Source organism: Bos taurus, chromosome 17, assembly GCF_002263795.3.
Source record: "Bos taurus isolate L1 Dominette 01449 registration number 42190680 breed Hereford chromosome 17, ARS-UCD2.0, whole genome shotgun sequence".
Taxonomy (NCBI): Eukaryota; Metazoa; Chordata; class Mammalia; order Artiodactyla; family Bovidae; genus Bos; species Bos taurus.
This window is the reverse complement of record NC_037344.1, coordinates 5,610,116-5,628,813: the sequence shown is the minus strand read 5'-3', so window position 1 is coordinate 5,628,813 and position 18,698 is coordinate 5,610,116. Positions and strand designations below refer to the sequence as shown.

Genomic DNA, 18,698 nt, shown 5'->3' with positions numbered 1-18,698 from the left:
TCTGAGGAGCTGGGGCAGTTTGACAAACACTATTCTAAAACACACAGAGCATAGTCCATCTTAGTTAATACTGTTCTCTATTTATTGATGATTAATTGTCTTAATAAATGATTTTATTTTAATGGAAAAAGTATAATTAAATGGAAAAGCACTGCTCTGTGGTAAGCCCCGCTATTTGAACAGGGTGGTTATAAGCAAAGCATTCTTTTTTACATATTATAAATGCAGAGAAAAGGCTCATGAAAAAATCAAGCATCTTTAAAAATAGGCCTTGGATTTTAGGCTCAGCCCAATCAAACAAAGCCTATACAGAAGTGGGTCTGAAAAAATGTGTCCATTCGGCAACATGGATGAACTTTGAGAAAATGATGCTGAGTGAAATAAGGCAGACACAGAAAGGATGATTCCACTCTTTGAGGCATCTGTAGTCAAATTCACAGAAACAGGAAGCAGAATGGTGGTTTCCAGGGGCTGGGAGGAGGGGAGAAGGGAAAGATGCTCAGTGGGTACCGAGTTTCAGTTTCATAAGATGGAAAAGTTCTGGAGATCTGTTGTACAACAATGTGCATATACTTGGCACTACTGAACTGTACGTGTAAAAATGGTCAAGATGGAGATTTTCCTGATGGTTCAGTGGTTAAGAATCCGCCCTGCAGTGCTTGGGATGCGGGTTCCATCCCTGGGTGAGGAGTTAAGATCCCACATGCCACAGAGCAACTAAGCTCATACAGCACAACCGCTGAGCCTGCGTGCTACTAGAGATTCCGTGTGCACTGCAAGGAAAGATCCCACACGATGCAATGGAGGTCTGATGCAGCCAAATGAATAAACAGATAGATAGATAGATAAATGGTTAAGATGGTCAATTTTATTTGACGTCTATTTCACCATAGTTCAACAAAACTTTAAAAAAAATGTACCAGTACTTTCAAATTCATTCTTAAAAAGAAAAGGGTTTCTTTTTTTAAGCTTACCATTAGCTAATATTTGAAACACTTTTCTTTCTGTTCTATATCTCTTTTCAAAATTAAATTTGAGTGAGTGAAGTCGCTCAGTCGTGTCCGACTCTTTGCGACCCCATGGACTGTAGCCTACCAGGCTTCTCTGTCCACGGGATTCTCCAGGCATGATACTGGAGTGGGTTACCATTTCCTTCTCCAGGGGATCTTCCCGACCCAGGAATCGAACCTAGGTCTCCTGCATTGGAGGCAGAAGCTTTAACCTCTGAGCCACCAGGGAAGCTCAAAATTAAACTTAAAGCTTAATGTCTTGACCATAACAATGAGAAATCTGCTAAAAGCCCAACCTTTATTTGCCGGAATCTTCACCCTCCATCGTAAGTCAAAACAACAGGTTGAGCTTGTTATCGCAGCTCTGTTGGGCAGAGAGATGGCTTACCCTACTGTCCACCAACCCAGGATGCAATGGGCTTGCACCCAGAGTTCATGCAGAATCTGTACTTTCTGAGCTTTTCTGGCTGAAATGGGAAGGAGATGCTGCCATTTCAGACGTTACGCCCTCCATTGTCTGGCGTCTTAGGGATCTGGTGATCGTGCTTTTGCGGGAGTTGGCCATGCTCTGGAAGTCCTCTGCCTGAAGACACAAGGGGGCCATGGAGGAGGGGCAGCATCATGGCTGGAGCAACTCTGTGGAGGGAACAGTCCTTGTCATGTGGGGGTGAGCACGTGTTGGGAAGAAGCACATGGGGACCAGCTGTGTGATCTCAGGAAAGAGGCTTCCCCCTTCAGTTTCCACACCTGTAAACAGGAATGAAGCATGATCTGAGGACATATGCAAATGCTTGTTGAGTACCTTATCATGTGCCAGCCACAGTGCTAGGCACAGGGAAAAACTGGTAAAGGAAACAGACAAAATTCCCTATCTATATGGAGCTTAGATTCTTTCTTGGGAGGTACTGATACACTAGCAAAGAAATAAGCAAAATATACGACCTGCTAATGGTGGCAAGTATAAAGGAAACAAGTAGTGTACGTGTGTGTGTGTGTGTGTGTGTGTGTATGACTGATTTTAAATAGAGCGGATGGGCAGCCCTCACAGGGAAAGTGATACTTGAATAAAGAAAGGCTTGAAGGAGGCGAGCGAGCCATGTGACTACCTGGCAGAGAGAACCCAGTGCAAAGGCCCTGAGGCCAGCACAGCTGGGTCAGGGCGAGGAGGGCTGTGTGACAAGCGTTGTGGTTAAGAAGTGACCCAGGGCATGAGGGCAGATCACTCAGGTCAGGGGTTCCCAAGCTCTGGGATCTAGTGTCTGATGATCTGAGGCGGAGCTGATGTAATAATAATGGAAATACAGTGCATAATAAACAAAATGTGCTTGAATCACCTTGAAACCATCCCCTCCTCTCCACCTCCCACCCCAGCTGTGGAAAAATTGTCTTTCATGGAGTCAGTCCCTGTTGCTGAAAAGATTGGGGACTGCTGGCTTAGGGTATTATAGCTCGCTGTAGACTTTGACCTTGACTCCAAATCCAGAGAGGCCAATGAGGACTAATGTCATCTCACTCATGTCTTGAAGCATCTCTCTGGCTGCTCGGTTGGGAGTTGGCTCAAGGGGGCAAGGACAGAGGGAAGGAGGCCTGTTAGGGAGTTTTTCAGTCATCCAGGGGTGACAGTGACTTGGAACAAGTGTTGGCTGTGGCAGCGGTGAGATTAAGTTTAGTGACACCTGTGAAGCGCCCACTTCTGCTTCTGGTACACGGTAAGAGCTCAGTGAAGGATGACGGTGCTTATTATTTTTAACAAAGAACATGGGTGAACGTGTCAAATTAGGGGCAAAGCTGACACAGTGTTCTGTGTGCCAGACGTTATCTGGATAAGCAGAAGCAGGGCCAGAACCCCGGGATGACGACAGCAGGGCAGCAGGGGTAATCAGAGCGACACTATTTTAGGACCAGAAAAAAGATTGTTCTAAGCTTCAAAGGCCCCACGCGGGCTCTTCAGGGAGGGATTGGTCCCCATGCCAAAGCCTCCAGAGAAGCAGAGAATTACGAAAAGTCAAGGTCAGCTGGATTTAGGCACACAGAGAGACAATGGTGAGAGCGTGTCATTGGTTTCTTTATATGCACTGAGATGTGTGAGGCAGAAACCTCCCTGGGAAGTTAGAGACTGCATAAGAAGCACCCAGTACTCTAGTGGACACTTTAATTTCTCTAAATCAACATAAAAGGGAGCAAAGTTAGAACAATTCTGGCCTTTCAGAAGCCATGATCCTTTTGTTGGGAGTAGGTATTGGGACTTGGTGCCATGGGCTCTGTTCGAAAGAGCTCCACTTAGAAAGTAAATGCTTTCAGGGCAACACTTCCAATTTGAGATGGTGAGTGGGTGGCTCGCAGCCCTGAACACACATGCACACGTATTCAGACTCAAGGACAGTTGCCAGTTACTCCCAGGGCTCTGTAACTGCACACAAGGCCCCAGTGCAGAACATGAAGGCACCCAAACAGGTAGGCCCAAAGTTGGGTCACCGCCGAGAACCCCTGTCACAGAGCCCCTGCTCCAGAAAGAAGACTTACTTCAGAGTCGTCAGGAGGAGTGGGCACGCCATGATGTCACTGTCCTATGTCAAGCCCCCCGGAAGTAGAAGATCGCTCTAGAAAGCATTGTTGAGTGCTTCTCTCTGTGATGATAAAAACTTCCACCTTCTACCCCTGCATTGCACAAGGTGGGTCCCACTAGCCACATGTGGCCGTTGAGCTTTTGAATAGTGGCTGGAGAAATGGAGGAAGAGAATTTTTAATTTTTTTTCCTCTCAATTAACAAAAACATAAATTTAGAGAGATACACGGGGCTGGTGATGACCGTATTGGATAACACCACTCTGGAAGGCTTCCTAACTTTCAACTCAGCTCTCCTCCTCTCAGCTCAGTAAAGAAAGTGTCTCTGGATTTGGGTCTTAGTTTTAACAGTTTCAGGGGCCTGGAACAGGAGGACTGCCATGGCCCTGCAGAACTGGGGCCGCTCTAGTGGCCCTGGGACCAGGACAGTCCCTGGTGTCTCTGGGAGCCTCAGGTCCTTCCCCATCTTCATCTCAAGTTGTGAGAATCAAACTGTTCTCAAAGTTGAAGTTTCTTTTTTCAAAGGGATTATAGTGTTTTGTTTTTTAAACTTTTTCAGGGCCTTTGGGCTTCTAAACAAATGGGAAACCATTTAGTGAAAAAGACATGTTTTTCACTAAAAAACCATTTAGTGAAAAAGAATATCCATAATACTGGATATGCTTCATGGGGTTTCTAAATTCGTACCATCCTAAGGCAGGAAGAACACCAAGTAGCCTTTTCTGGCCATATTCCATATATTTACAATGTGAAACCTCAAGGTCAACCAGAAGCCTAAGAGGCAGAAGCGCGGATGCTGCCAAGAGCTGCAAATAGCACCCACGACGGCCAATCAAAGGGGCTCAAGTGAAGGGTCGTGCCGCTGTTTACAGAAACTACCTCTGGAAATGAACATCCCAGGAATGGAACAACCTGCAAAGAATTTGAAAATGAATATATACATGTACATATAACTTAAAATGAATATATGCATGTACATACACATATATATAACTACATATAACTGTTACATATAATATATAACAGTACATACGTACACAGCTGTACTGTGCTGTACTGCTGAAGTAAATCAACTATAGTTCATTTTTTTTTTTTTAAGAAAAAAGGAAAGAAAAAATCACAGGAACAGAGAATTTCAACTTCCCATCAGTTACATTACCTTTAAAACTATAACCACCTATGTTAAAATGTAAAATTGTTAGTATTACTGAAAAGTGGCCAATATTAGTCAGAGTAAATACCAAACTGGGCTTTAAAAATGATGCCAAGCATTGAAACGAGAAATATACATATGTACATATAGCAGGAAATATCCCAGACAGAAAGGTGTCTTTACTGACTTATCACTTTTTTTTTTTTTTTTAATTATGTTGAAGTATAGTTGATTTTGGAGAAGACTCTTGAGAGTCCCTTGGACTGCAAGGAGATCCAACCGGTCCATTCTGAAGATCAGTCCTGGGATTTCTTTGGAAGGAATGATGCTAAAGCTGAAACTCCAGTACTTTGGCCACCTCATGCGAAGAGTTGACTCACTGGAAAAGACTCTGATGCTGAGAGGGATTGGGGGCAGGAGGAGAAGGGGATGATAGAGGATGAGATGGCTGGATGGCATCACTGACTCGGTGGACGTGGGTCTCAGTGAACTCCGGGAGTTGGTGATGGACAGGGAGGCCTGGCGTGCTGTGATTCATGGGGTCGTAGAGTCGGACACGACTGAGTGACTGATCTAATCTAATCTGATAGTTGATTTAGGAAATGGCAACCCACTCCAGTATTCTTGCCTGGAAAATCCCATGGATGGAGGAACCTGGGTGACTTACAGTCCATAAGATGACAAAGAGGCAGACACGGCTGACTGACTTCACTTCCACACAGCTGATTCACAATGTTGTGTGAACTTCAGGTGTACAGCCAAGTGAATCCTCTCTGCGTATACATATATACCCACTCTTGGTAGTTTTAGCTTCTTTTCCTATGTAGCCCATTACAGAGGATCGAGCAGAGTTCCCTGTGCTCCACAGTAGGTCCTTGTTTGTTATCTACTTTATATATAGAAATGTGTATATGCCAATCCCAATCTCCCAATTTATCCCTTCCTTCCTTACCCCCGGTAACCATAAGTTTATTTTCTACATCTGTGACACTACTTCTGTTTTGTAAATAAGTTCATTTGTACCTTCTTTTTTAAAAAAATTCCACCTATAAGTTATGTCACATGATATTTGTCTTTCTGTGTCTAACTTATCAGTTCTTATTTGATCTTACCAACAGTGTCCTGCAGTAGGTCTTATTATTCCAGGAGAGGTTTAATAGCAAGCCTCAGGGTACATGGATGATAGAGGAGAGCTAGAATTTTAACCAGGTGGTCCCGCCCCCTGAATCCTGGTCCTCTGGGCGTACAAGGAGAAGATGGCTCGAAATGACATTGAGACGTTGTTTTCTTATTTCTTTTTTTTTAGTGACGAAATTTATCCTACTTGCTTCGCAAAGTCTTGAGGCAGCTTAAAGATTAAAACACAGTGCAAGAGAAGGCATTTAAGGATAACACTCCTGCTGAAGAAAGCAAAAGAAATAGATAGTTTCAGACACCTGAGCTGAGCAGATTCTAACACTTGGATATTGAATTTGGTTCTAACTTATCTGACAGCTAAGCCCAAAAGAGAAGCATATTGGGTCGCATAGATTGTTGTTTTCTTGACAATAGATAGCATACATATGCATCTATGGAGACAAAAATGTTTCCTGGAATTAAACTTAGGTAGGAATTCATCATGTAGGTCCTTGGATAAAGGGCATGAAATAATACGGAGAAACTTACTCTCATCATTTGCAAGCCAAAGGGCTACAAAGTCGCCTTCTTCCCTGGTGGCTCAGACAATAAAGAATCCACCTGCAATGTGGGAGACCTGGGTTAGAGCCCTGGGTTGGAAAGATCCCCTTGGAGGAGGGCATGGCAACCCACTCCAGTCTTCTTGTCTGGAGAACCCCACAGACAGAGGAACCAGGCGGGCTGCAGTCCACGGGGCTGTAAAGAGTCGGACACAACTGAGCAACTAAGCACACACCCAGCGCCGTGTGAAACAGCACCAAAGAAAGTCCCACAGAGGCGGCAGGAAGCCTGCTCAATGGAGCCCTCCTTATGTTGACCCTCTATAAACACAATGGGCTAAAGCATAGTTTAGTGAAGGAGTTTCTATAGGGAGTGGAGAAGAAATGGTCTGGGACTTTGTGGGGTCCTTTGAAGCAGGGAGGGACCCAGAGAACATCAATGATGAAGGGTCCCCATGGCCATGAGCTCTCCTAGCAATTACATGTGGTCACCAATATTAAGAGGAGCACGCGAGGCATCTCCGTATAGACTCCAAACAAGATATGCACATGTATATTAAATATTTATAGCTATTCATTTCAAATAGTTGAACAAGCTTCTATCTCAAGACTGAGTACTGTGGAAAACAAAAAGAATAGGAATTTTGTTTCAGCCTTCAGGAGGCTTATAACTGAACACAGGGTGTCTCAGCCCTGTACTATTAGCATCTTGGACTGGATAATTCCGTGTTGTGGGGGGCTGCCCTGGTGTTGTGGGGTGTCTGTCAGCCTCCCTAGCCTCCGTTCTGAGACCAGTGGCACCCTCATAGCATGACAACCAAGAACGTCTGCCAAATACACCTGGGATAGAGACGGGGCATCACCCCCTGGTTGAGAACCATCGATCTCTTACATTAGAGAAAAAGGAAGAAATCATCCATGAAGCAGGAAATCATTCTTGTGCAATGAATATAAATTGTTACAGTGATCCAAATGCAAGAAAGTTCTCGCCCAGTGAGCAAAGCAGAGGCCGAAGGAAACTGAGGAGACATTGAAGCTGCACCTTGATGGATTCGATCAGATTCTTTGGGGTGCTGAAGCATTGCCGGAAGAGAGGAGCATTCTTCAGGGTGAAGTATCACTGGAAGAGAGAACAGCCTAAGAAAGGCCATGGGAAAGGAGTGCATGGTTTGGAGAATCATTTCCGTCGTGAGTCCAAGGAGATCCAGATCAGACTGTACACTTGAGGGCAGTGGGAAAGGCTTGAAAATATCAGGCCACAGACTGGGGGCCTGATTCAGTCGTGCAGGGGTTGCTTTGAAAGTCCTGGGTAGAGAGGATTGTCTATCCTGCTAAAGACAGGAACAGACGGCTATGTGGAGACTGGCTCAGAGGGAGAGATGCAAAATGGGGAGGCAGGGAAGAGGCAGCTGTGTGGACTTAGAGGGCGTGAGGCTGCAAAAGCAAGAGCACCCAAGCAATGCGATTGGCAGGAAGAAGCCAGGGCAGAAGGGGCGGCCCAGGACGCCTGCAGCGTGAAGCTTCCACCAGGCACGCACAAGCACTCTCCCAAGGACTTGACATAACCCCACAACCGCCGCCCTCAGAATGTGGGCTCTCCCACGGTATGCCCTGGTCCGAGAAGGACGAGCGGCCCTGGAGACATGGGGTCGGTTTGCATTTGACATGAGCTGCCACGAGGGCAGGGTGCAGCTGCGTCCGGAGCTTGTGTCCGCGGGCCTGACCTGGTCCCCGAGCGGTCCTGGTCGTCCTCCGCCAGATTGACCGAGCCCCACCTTTGCTTCCCAGGGGCTCTGAGGCTCAGCTGTGCCAAGCACTGTTTGGCAGCGAGAGAACAAAGAAGCCCCTTCCCTCCAGCAAGGGCTTCAGCACAGGAGACATTTTACAGTCTCTCTGCGCCTCTCCAGGCTCCACCACTGCTCTGCCGGGAATGAATAAATATTGATTAGCCCACAAAACCTAAGGCCTTTGATTTATATGCCCTCCTGCTCTGAGCGCTATGCTGGAGCCCAGCTTCAGATAGCACCGTGTGTGTATGCGTGTGTGTGTGTGTGTGTGTGTGTGTGTGTGTTAGCACGGGTGGGGTTGGAGGGCTGCCAGGCAACCAGTGACCACTGCTGTGGGGCAGGGGCTGCCTTTTCTGGGGGGCAGCCCGCAGGACAGGTGTAAGGGCTGGGCAGGCCCCGATGAGGCAGCTGTGACTGTATCATTCAGAAATGGTCTACTTTTGTTGTAACAACAAAATACTAGACAACGACTGTGGAAGATCCCCTGGAGGAGGGCATGGCAACCCACCCACTCCAGTATTCTTGCATGAAGAAGCCCATGGACAGAGGGGCCTGGCGGGCTACAGTCCATGGGGTCCCAAAGAGTCAGACACTACTTAGCAACTAAACAACAACAAAATACATCACTAAGGTAGCAACTTTAGGAAGTGGCTGCACTGCCCCCTCCGTGCCCCGGGCTAGGGAACTAAGAGTCAGAATTAGGAGCCTCTAGAAGTTTGGAGAAGGCAATGGCACCCCACTCTGGTTCTCTTGCCTGGAAAATCCCATGGATGGCGAAGCCTTGTACGCTTCAGTCCATGGGGTCGCTAAGAGTCGGACGCGACTGAAGCGACTTAGCAGCAGCAGCAGCAGCAGCAGAAGTTTGGAAAAGAGGCCCTATGGAGCTCAGGTTCAGATCTGGGAGAAGGGGAGCGGCTTGGCAAGCACTGGGGAAGGAATGCATTGCGTCTGCTTCTGCAGATGTTGGAAAAACCACAAACTGGATTTAACCGCTGCTGCAAATAGCAACCACTAAGCAGAAGAAGCAAGGAAATCCTCAGAAGGCACTCAGGAGGGTGCAAGTAAGTTCCTTCTCTTCTCCAGCTCCCAACTCCCTCTGCTGCTGCTGCTGCTGCTGCTAAGTTGCTTCAGTCGTGTCCGACTCTGTGCGACCCCATAGATGGCAGCCCACCAGGCTCCTCCATCCCTGGGATTCTCCAGGCAAGAACACTGGAGTGGGTTGCCATTTCCTTCTCCAGTGCATGAAAGTGAAAAGTGAAAGTGAAGTTGTTCAGTCGTGTCCAACTCTTAGCGACCCCATGGACTGCAGCTCACCAGGCTCCTCCGTCCATGGGATTTTCCAGGCAGGGGCAGTTGCCAAAGGCAAAATAAACATGGCTTCCTGAGTCCTGCTCTAGCATCATAAATCATGGTCCCCTGGGGCGGCTGAGATAACAGGAAGTGACTTAACTACAGACAATCATGGTAAGTACTTCCCACGTCATAACTTAAGTTCACAAAATTGAATGACCTTGGCTGTACAATGGAGACAATATTCTCCATCTAGCTATAAGTTCCTTGAGGAAGGCACATTTGTTTCCATGCCCACTGCTGTTTTTCTAGCCACTAGAACAGTGCCTGACCCATCATGGGCATCTGAGGATAATAGTAGTATTTGTCATGCTATATTATTACTAACAAATGTGAATTCTAAAGCCTAGATTTTTAAAACAGGGCTTCCCTGGTAGCTCAGCTGGTAAAGAATCTACCTGCAACGCAGGAGACCCCAGTTCAATTTCTGGGTTGGGAAAATACGCTAGAGAAGGGATAGGCTACCCACTCCAGTATTCTCGGGCTTCTCTGGTGGCTCAGCTGGTAAAGAATCTGCCTACAATGTGGGAGACCTGGGTTCGATCCCTGGGTTGGGGAGATCCCCTGACTACCCACTCCAGTATTCTGTCCTGGAGAATGCCACGGACAGAGGAGCCTGGCAGGCTACAGTCCATCGGGTTACAAACAGTTGGACACAACTGAGCTTGGATATAACTGAGAGACTTTCACTTTCATTTTCAGATTTTAAAGCATTCAGTTCTGTTCAGTCGCTCAGCCATGTCCAACTCTTTGCGACCCCATGAATCGCAGCACACCAGGTCTCCCTGTCCATCAACAACTCCCAGAATTCACTCAAACCCACGTCCATCGAGTCAGTGATGCCATCCAGCCATTTCATCCTCTGTCATCCCCTTCTCCTCCGGCCCCCAATCCCTCCCAGCATCAGAGTCTTTTCCAATGAGTTAACTGTTCGCATGAGGTGGCCAAAGTACCAGAGCTTCAGCTTCACCATCATTCCTTCCAAAGAAATCCCAGGGCTGATCTCCTTCAGAATGGACAGGTTGGATCTCCTTGCAGTCCAAGGGACTCTCAAGAGTCTTCTCCAACACCACAGTTCAAAAGCAGCATTATTTTTAATTTTTTAAAAAAAAGTGAATGGAAAAAAAAAATTTAAAAAGTGAATGGATCTGCTCAAGATTTGTAAGTCACCAAACTAAGTAGGTGTCAGGGTCAAGAACGGAGCCTGAGGCCTGCACTCTGATGAGGACACTCCGCACTGGCAACGGGTTTATTCTTTGGAATAGTGCCTGGGATGTTGTAAAACAGTGTAATCTGCTCTCCTAAGAGGATGTTTGTTCATCCATTGCCAGCACTGCTGGTACTGAGACTGAAGGTGTGTGGCCCCAAGGTCCTTTGGGGGGGAAGGGTGGGTTTCCCGGGCTGGATGTGTGGCCCTCGTGGTGCCAGGGAAGGGATTTGTCCTTTCAGTCTGGCTCCCAGGCATGGATGTGCTCTGCTGGGCTCAGCTCCTATTGCTCTGCATCCTTCATAGACATTCCTGCCTCCAGGCCAACAACAGCCTGCAGAAGGATCCAGGTCTGGCCTCCTCAGACTGGGCGATGAGCTCCCTGGCCCATGGGACGGGTCCAGACTGTCTCAGAGGCTGCTGGACATTTGCTGGGTTGACTGTGGGTAACTTTCCCTGCTTGCTTTGTGAAAGAACTTCAGGGGAGGAAAGATGACTGAATAATCCTGGGACCCCTTCCTAGGGGCTGGGCAGCGGAATTTGTTCCGGCTGATTTGGAGGAAGTGAAATCCAAGCTGTAGCCGCTCTAACAGCCAGTGCTGGCTGAGGCCGCCCCTGGCTCGCCTTCTCTGGGGCTCTGGGGGCCTTGCCGAGCAGGATTCAGCCAGAACACCCAGCCACATCCCTTCCTGGGTTCAGGAAGGAGCCTTCCCAGCAACATTCAAGTCAAACTCAGCATGTTTCTGCCCAGGCAAGGAGTCAGGAGATCTAAAGCTGGTTCTTCTGTCTCTGTCAAAAATAAATAATTAGAGAGGTGAAAATCAGTCAGATTTGGGAGTAACTGGGGAATGGACCAGCAGAGGACAATGGAAACGGAAGGTGCGGATGAAACCATCTCCTTCACCTTCTTTGTCCCAGAAGCGGTCTTTCCACGCTTGTGGCAATGGCACATTGAACATTCTGCAGAATTCCAACACTGGCCAGAGGGAAAGAGACTCTAAAGGCCTAGGAGAAAATAAGTTGTCACTCAAGTCCCGTGTCCCCAGGGTCCACGGCCTCCTGGGCCTTCTACAGGAACAAGGCACTAACTCCAGGGAAGGGCCAAGTAGGATCCCTTGTTGCAAAAAGGGAACCCCTGAGCTGGGATTCCAGAGTCTCAGGTGAGCCCTCCCGCCCCAGATCTCACAGGAGTTTCTCTGTCCCCAGTGTCTTCTCCACATCCCTAGTGTCAGGCATCAGGGAGATGGACCATTTCTCTTTTCTTCCCCATCCTCCTGGCTTCTTTTCCCAGAGCAAGTGTGGGCTTGTCGCCCCAGCTACATGGTCTAAAGGGCCTGCCCAGCCAAGGCTTGACTTGAGGGGACATAGTGAAGGGCTTCTTAGTAGGGGATCCAGGCCGTGAATCTCATTTTTCTGGTTCACAAATCATCTCAGCCCTAAGGAATGGTGAGGTGCCTCTGATCCTTCTCAAGTGATGGGGTGGTGGGCATGGAGGTTGGTGTAGACCTTTCCGTCCTCCCCCCACCCCCCATCTTCAAAAAGGCAGTTTCACTTGTATCTATGATAGATACTGGGGCTATGGTCATTCATTCATTCAGTAAATAATTATTGAACACTAGGCATGTTGCAAAACATCCTGGTAGAATACAGAAGTGAAACAGACAATATCCCCACTATGGAATTCTCTAGGCAAGAATACTTCTCCAGGGGATCTTCCTGACCCAAGGATCAAATCCAGGTCTCCTGTATTGCAGGCAGATTCTTTACCAGCTGAGCCCCCAGGGAAGACACAAGTCTTAGTTGGGGAAATAGAAAAGCAACGAGTGAGTTAACAAACACATAACTTTAGGTGGTGGCCCACAGGTCAGGTTCTATAGGGAGTCGACTCTGAGACAGAGATTTGCAGGTGTTTTGGGGGGAGCGCTCCCAGCTGTGACACATGCGCGGGGTGCAGGACGGGCAGGGGGAGAGTTGATTGGTGATACACTTGGAGAAGTCTCACCCCGTCCTGCAGGGCTGGCTCCGGAGCATGAGACAGTCAGCGGAGTAGGCTCAGCTGAGACCAGAGGATTGGGAATTGGTACCCGCAAAGGACCAGCCACTAAATATAGGCTTCTCCAAGGAGTGGGCATAAAACGTGGGTGAAGCTGCATCTTCAGGCAAAGGTCAGAGTCTGGAAAGCGCTCAGTGTGAGAGCCGTTGGCAGCTGACTAGGGATTAAATCAACGAGTGCCTCCCAGTCCTGACTGGTGAGCTAGCAGCACACCCCAGCACCCACTGCAGGAGGCACCCCAAAGTGCCAGAGCAGGAGCGAGGCAAGGGTGAGGGAAGCCTCTCTGAGGGGTCATTTGGGCAATGACTCAATGGGTGTGAGGAAGTGAGCCATCTGAAGTCAAGGGCACCCATGGTTGTAAGCAGGGCCCACAGGGAATGCAAAGCAGAGAACAAGCTTGGCATGTTTGAGGGGCAACAATAAGTCCAGTGTGTCTGGAGCCAAGAGAGTGAGGGGGAGAAGGGCTCAGTGAGCGAGGTGCCAGGAAACCGGATGGTAGACCCCAGTTAGGGGTCTGGATTTTACTCAAAATCTGGCAGGAAACACTAGAGCCCTGTGAACAGAGGAAATCATCATCCAGCCACATTTTCACACATGTTACGTCACTGCAGAGAGAACAAACATACAGACACAGGAGTGGGGGCAGGAAGACCATGACAAGGCAGTGATCCAGGTAACAGAGGATGCCAGCCGTAAGCAAGCTTTCAGGGGAGGGGTCCCTGGCATGGAAGTGACGGGTCTCTAGATGGATTTTGTTGGTGGAAGCAGGCATTTGAGAAGAGAGAGCCAGAGAACGATTTTAGGTTTGAGGCCTGAACAGGCGAGGAGGAGCAGGTGTAGACAAGAGCATGGCATTAAGAATTCCATTTGGACCTTTTGTATTTGAGGGGTTCATCTCATACCCACACAGAGAAGCTGGTATATGGATGTGTTTACCTGGAGCTTGGAGAACTTTGTGAGATTTTATTTGAAAATAAATTTAGTCTTACTAAGATCACAGAGGACGAGATGGTAGGATGGCCTCCTTGACTCCATGGACATGAGTTTGCACGAATCTGGGAGATAGTGAAGGACAGAGAAGCCTGGCATGCTGCAGTCCGTGGGGTTGCAAAGAGTTAGGAAGAACTGAGGGACTGAACAAAAATCACACACACACACACAGAGAAAACCACTATATCACACCGACCAGTCTCCAGTTAATTGCTTACATGTTGTAGAAATTCAGCCAGAGATTCTGTAGGAAAATAGAAACGGTCTCTCGGACCACTGAGTCTAAGTTGGGAAGAGGGGCTGGTGGGTAAACAACAAAGTCCCTCCGTACAGCACAGGGGACTATATTAAGTAACTTGTGGTAAACCGTAATGGAAAAAAGAATACGTGTATGTATAACTCACTTTTCTGTGCAGCAGAAATGAACAAACGCTGTAAATCAGCTAACCTCAATAAAACTTTAGAAAAAAGAAAGAGGGGGCTGGCCAGCTACTTCCAAGAAGTATTTCCGAGAGGCGAGTGTGGGCTTTTGGTCAAAACTGAAGCATAGCTGATTTATAATATTATACTAACTTTAAGTGTACAACAGAGTGGTCCAATATTTTTATGGATTATACGCCATTTAAAGTTATAAAGTTTCAGCTGTAGTCCTCACGTCGAACAATCCATCCTTGCAGCTTGTTTTGTACATAATATCCTGCACCTCTTCATTGTCTGCCCTATATTGCTCCTCCCTGCTTCTCTCTCCACACTGGTAGACACTACCTTGTTCTCTACATTTGTGAGTCTGTTTCTGTTACATTCATTCATTTTTAAAAAATTTTTTTAAATTTTATTTAATTTTTAAACTTTACATAATTGTATTAGTTTTGCCAAATATCAAAATGAATCCATGTGTTCCCCATCCTGAACCCTCCTCCCTCCTCCCTCCCTCCCCAAACCGTCCCTCTGGGTCGTCCCAGTGCACTAGCCCCAAGCATCCAGTATCGTGCATCGAACCTGGACTGGCATCTCGTTTCATACATGATATTTTACATGTTTCAATGCCATCCTCCCAAATCTTCCCACCCTCTCCCTCTCCCACAGAGTCCATAAGACTGTTCTATACATCACTGTCTCTTTTGCTGTCTCGTACACAGGGTTATTGTTACCATCTTTCTAAATTCCATATATATGCGTTAGTATACTGTATTGGTGTTTTTCCTTCTGGCTTACTTCACTCTGTATAATGGCTCCAGTTTCATCCACCTCATTAGAACTGATTCAAATGTATTCTTTTTAATGGCTGAGTAATACTCCATTGTGTATATGTACCACAGCTTTCTTGTCCATTCATCTGCTGATGGACATCTAGGTTGCTTCCATGTCCTGGCTATTATAAACAGTGCTGCGATGAACATTGGGGTACACGTGTCTCTTTCCCTTCTGGTTTCCTCAGTGTGTATGCCCAGCAGTGGGATTGTGGGATCATAAGGCAGTTCTATTTCCAGTTTTTTAAGGAATGTCCACACTGTTCTCCATAGTGGCTGTATAGTTTGCATTCCATGGAAGTAATAAGGGACAGTATTTGTCTTTCTCCGTCTGACTGGTTTCACTTAGCATAATGCCCCGCAAGTCTGTCTGTTTTGCTGCAAATGGCAGAACTTCATTTTTCATAGCTGGGTAATATTCTGTTTTATATCTATACCACATCATCTTTATCAATTCATCGGCTGACAGACACTTAGGTCGCTGCCATATCTTAGCTACTGTACATAATACTGCTATGAACATTGGGGTGCGTGTGTTCTTTTCAAATGAACACTTGGCTTCCTTGGGTCAGGAGGATCCCCTGGATATTCCACCCCGCAGTGGAATTGCTAGATGTTGCTTGTACTATTTTTGTTTCTTTCAAAACCTCCATACTGTTTTCCACAACGGCTGCACCAGTTTACATTCCCACCAACAGTGTCCTGGGGCTTTCTTTTTTCCACATTCTCAAACCAACATTTGTTATTTGTGTTCTTTTCTATGATGGCCATTCTGACAGGTGTGAGGGGAAAGCTCATTGTGGTTTTGATGTGCGTTTCTCTGATGATTAGTGACACGCCTTTTCATATGCCTGCTGGTCACGTGCACGTTTTCTTTGGAATAATGTCTATTCAGGTCCTCTTCCCATTTTTAAATTGGGTTGTTTGTTTGTTTGCTTAATTGAGGCAGTCGACTTTGTCAGCAAGCCAAGAGTGGATTTCCCTGATAGAGGTGAGTTCACGTGATCAGTTGGATCAGGCTCCCAAGAGACTGACAAAACAGAAAGCCTGTGCTCACTTCAGCAGCACGTACACTAGAATTGGAACAATACAGAGAAGATTACTGTGGGCCCTTGCAAGGATGACATGCAAATTCGTGAAGCGTTCCATATTTTTAGCCTATTAAACAGAGTAAAGTAAGTCAGAAAGAGAAAAACAAATACCGTATACTAACACATATATATGGAGAAGACAATGGCACCCCACTCCAGTACTCTTGCCTGGAAAATCCCAGGGACGGGGGAGCCTGGTGGGCTGCCGTCTATGGGGTCGCACAGAGTGGGACACGACTGAAGCGACTCAGCAGCAGCAGCAGCAGCAATGCATACATGTGGAATCTAGAAGGATGGTACCAATGGACCTATCTGCAGAGCAACAGAGAGGCGGACGCAGAGAACAGACTTTCGGACACACGGTAAGGACTGCAGAGCAGCAACAGAGAGGCGGACACGGAGAACAGACTTTCGGACACAGGGGTAAGGAGAGGGTAGGACGACCTGGGAGAGCATCATGGAAACATAAATATTACCACATGTCAGACAGACAACCAGTAGGAGTTTACTGTATGCAAAGGAAGCTCAAACCAGTGCTCTGCGACAACCTAGGAGGGTGGGTGGGGTGGGAGCTGTGAAGGAGCTTAAAGAGGGAGGGGACATATGTATACCTATGGCTGCTTCATGTTGATGTATGGCAGAAACTAACACCATACTATAGAGCAATTATCCTCCAATTAAAAGTAAATACATTTAAAAAATCAGGAAACCTATTTGTTTACCTTGAAAAATACATTCATCTTGCAATCATGTAACCAGTCATATGCATTCTTTCCCTTTGCTATGCTATGCTAAGTCACTTCAGTCGTGTCCGACTCTGTGTGATCCCATAGACTGCAGCCCACCAGGCTGCCCCGTCCCTGGGATTCTCCAGGCAAGAACACCGGAGTGGGCTGCCATTTCCTTCTCCAATGCATGAAAGTGAAAAGTGAAAAGTGAAAGTGAAGTCGCTCAGTCGTGTCTGACTCTTAGCGACTCCATGGACTGCAGCCTACCAGGCTCCTCCATCCATGGGATTCTCCAGGCAAGAATACTGGAGTGGGGTGCCGTTGCCTTCTCTGTTCTTTCCCTTTAGGTAGAAGTATATGGAAAACCACAATCAAAGCAAGGGATTGCTCGGTGAATTGCAATCAGAGAAAAAGAATGAGTTGAATGATATGAACGTGAAAGTTATTAAACTAATTCTGAGCTGATCAGTAAATAGCTTTTGCCCTGAGCCTCTTATGAGCGCATGCTCACAGCCCTTCCCACGCCAGGGACTCCACAGATGCCCCAGGCACTACAGGATGCTTGTTGGGTGTAATGAGGATCCTAGGTCCCTGTTCCAGCTGTCGGTGAAGCCCTTTGTGTTTGGTTGGTGCCGGTACAATATGGGTTTTAACAATATGAGCTATCATCTCTGCTGAGGGGTCCCGTCGTGATGGCCTGAAGCCCCTCCCCATCACCTCCACAGAGCCTTCTAACATGTGGGTACCCAGCCCCTTGGACCCCAGCCTTGTCTTGGCCAAATCGGAACTCAATCCTGATGTGCTCACGATCTCAGCCTCCTTTTTCTGCATGTCCGTGATGCTCTGTTCGCTTTGACAGGCCATGCTCTCCCTGGGGATGCTCCTGATGTCAATCCAGTCAGCTCTGATCTCAAATCCATCCTGTTCATTTAAGGAGACGTTGAATATATCTCCTTTGATCTAGTGCCGGTTGGCTTTGTAATCCTTCTCTCAGAGGGAAATTACATTTCCCATTTCCAACTTCTTGGGGGATGCCTCACAGTCAAGCCCCACAGACTACCTTCCCCGAGGAGTTTAATTTTCATAGAATCCAACAGAGCTGGAGCTGAAAGAAACCTTAATGCTCATGGAGTTCAACTCTCCTGTTTTGTAGACAAGGTAGCTGAGGACCAAAGAAATAATGCTGGATTGAATGATTGTTTATAATGAATATATTATTTACTACCAGCCCAAATCACAAAGAAGACATTAATAAATTGAGCCTTACCGGAGAACCGTCACCCGCTTTTTTATAACTGTGTAAGTCTGATGACCTTCCTGAACACACAGAGGCCGGCACCTCCACAGTGGGAGATGCCAGGAAGCTGTCCAAGACCAGTGAGGCTTCACAGCCAATAAAGAGCCAGGAGTGGGAGTCCCAGCACCTAACGGCAAAGGAAGGGGAGGAACTCAAGAAAGTATTGGCAGGGAGCCACTTTAGTAAATGTTTAATGAAGACAGAGGAGCTTCCCCAGTGGCTCAGTGTGTAAAGAATCTGCCTGCCATGCAGGAGACGTGAGTTCGATTCCCGGGTCGGGGAAGATCCCCTGGAGAAGGAAATGGGAACCCACTCCGGTATTCTTATCTGACAAATCCTATGGACAGAGGAGCCTGGCTGGCCACAGTCCAAAGTGTTGCAGAGTCAGACACGACTGAGTGACATGGGGCAGAGCATATGGATCATCCTATGTAACCCCTTTATTCAAGTGAGGAAATAAGTGATCTGGTAGATGATTGTATTGTTTTAGTCTTCCAGCATCCATTCTCTCTTGACAGCTGCTAAGGCACTCTTGAAACTC

The 18,698-nt window shown here is 47.2% G+C and overlaps 2 non-coding genes across 2 annotated transcripts; one reads left to right on the top strand and one right to left on the bottom strand.

The window, feature by feature from the left end:
* Positions 1 to 1,167: 1,167 nt before the first annotated feature.
* TRNAW-CCA (transfer RNA tryptophan (anticodon CCA)) lies at positions 1,168 to 1,239 on the bottom strand. The gene has a single exon. It is a non-coding gene; the product is annotated as a tRNA-Trp (tRNA).
* Positions 1,240 to 16,090: 14,851 nt separating this feature from the next.
* On the top strand, positions 16,091 to 16,196 carry LOC112442131 (U6 spliceosomal RNA). Its single transcript, XR_003030137.1, has one exon. It is a non-coding gene; the product is annotated as a U6 spliceosomal RNA (small nuclear RNA).
* The last annotated feature ends 2,502 nt before the right edge of the window (positions 16,197 to 18,698 follow it).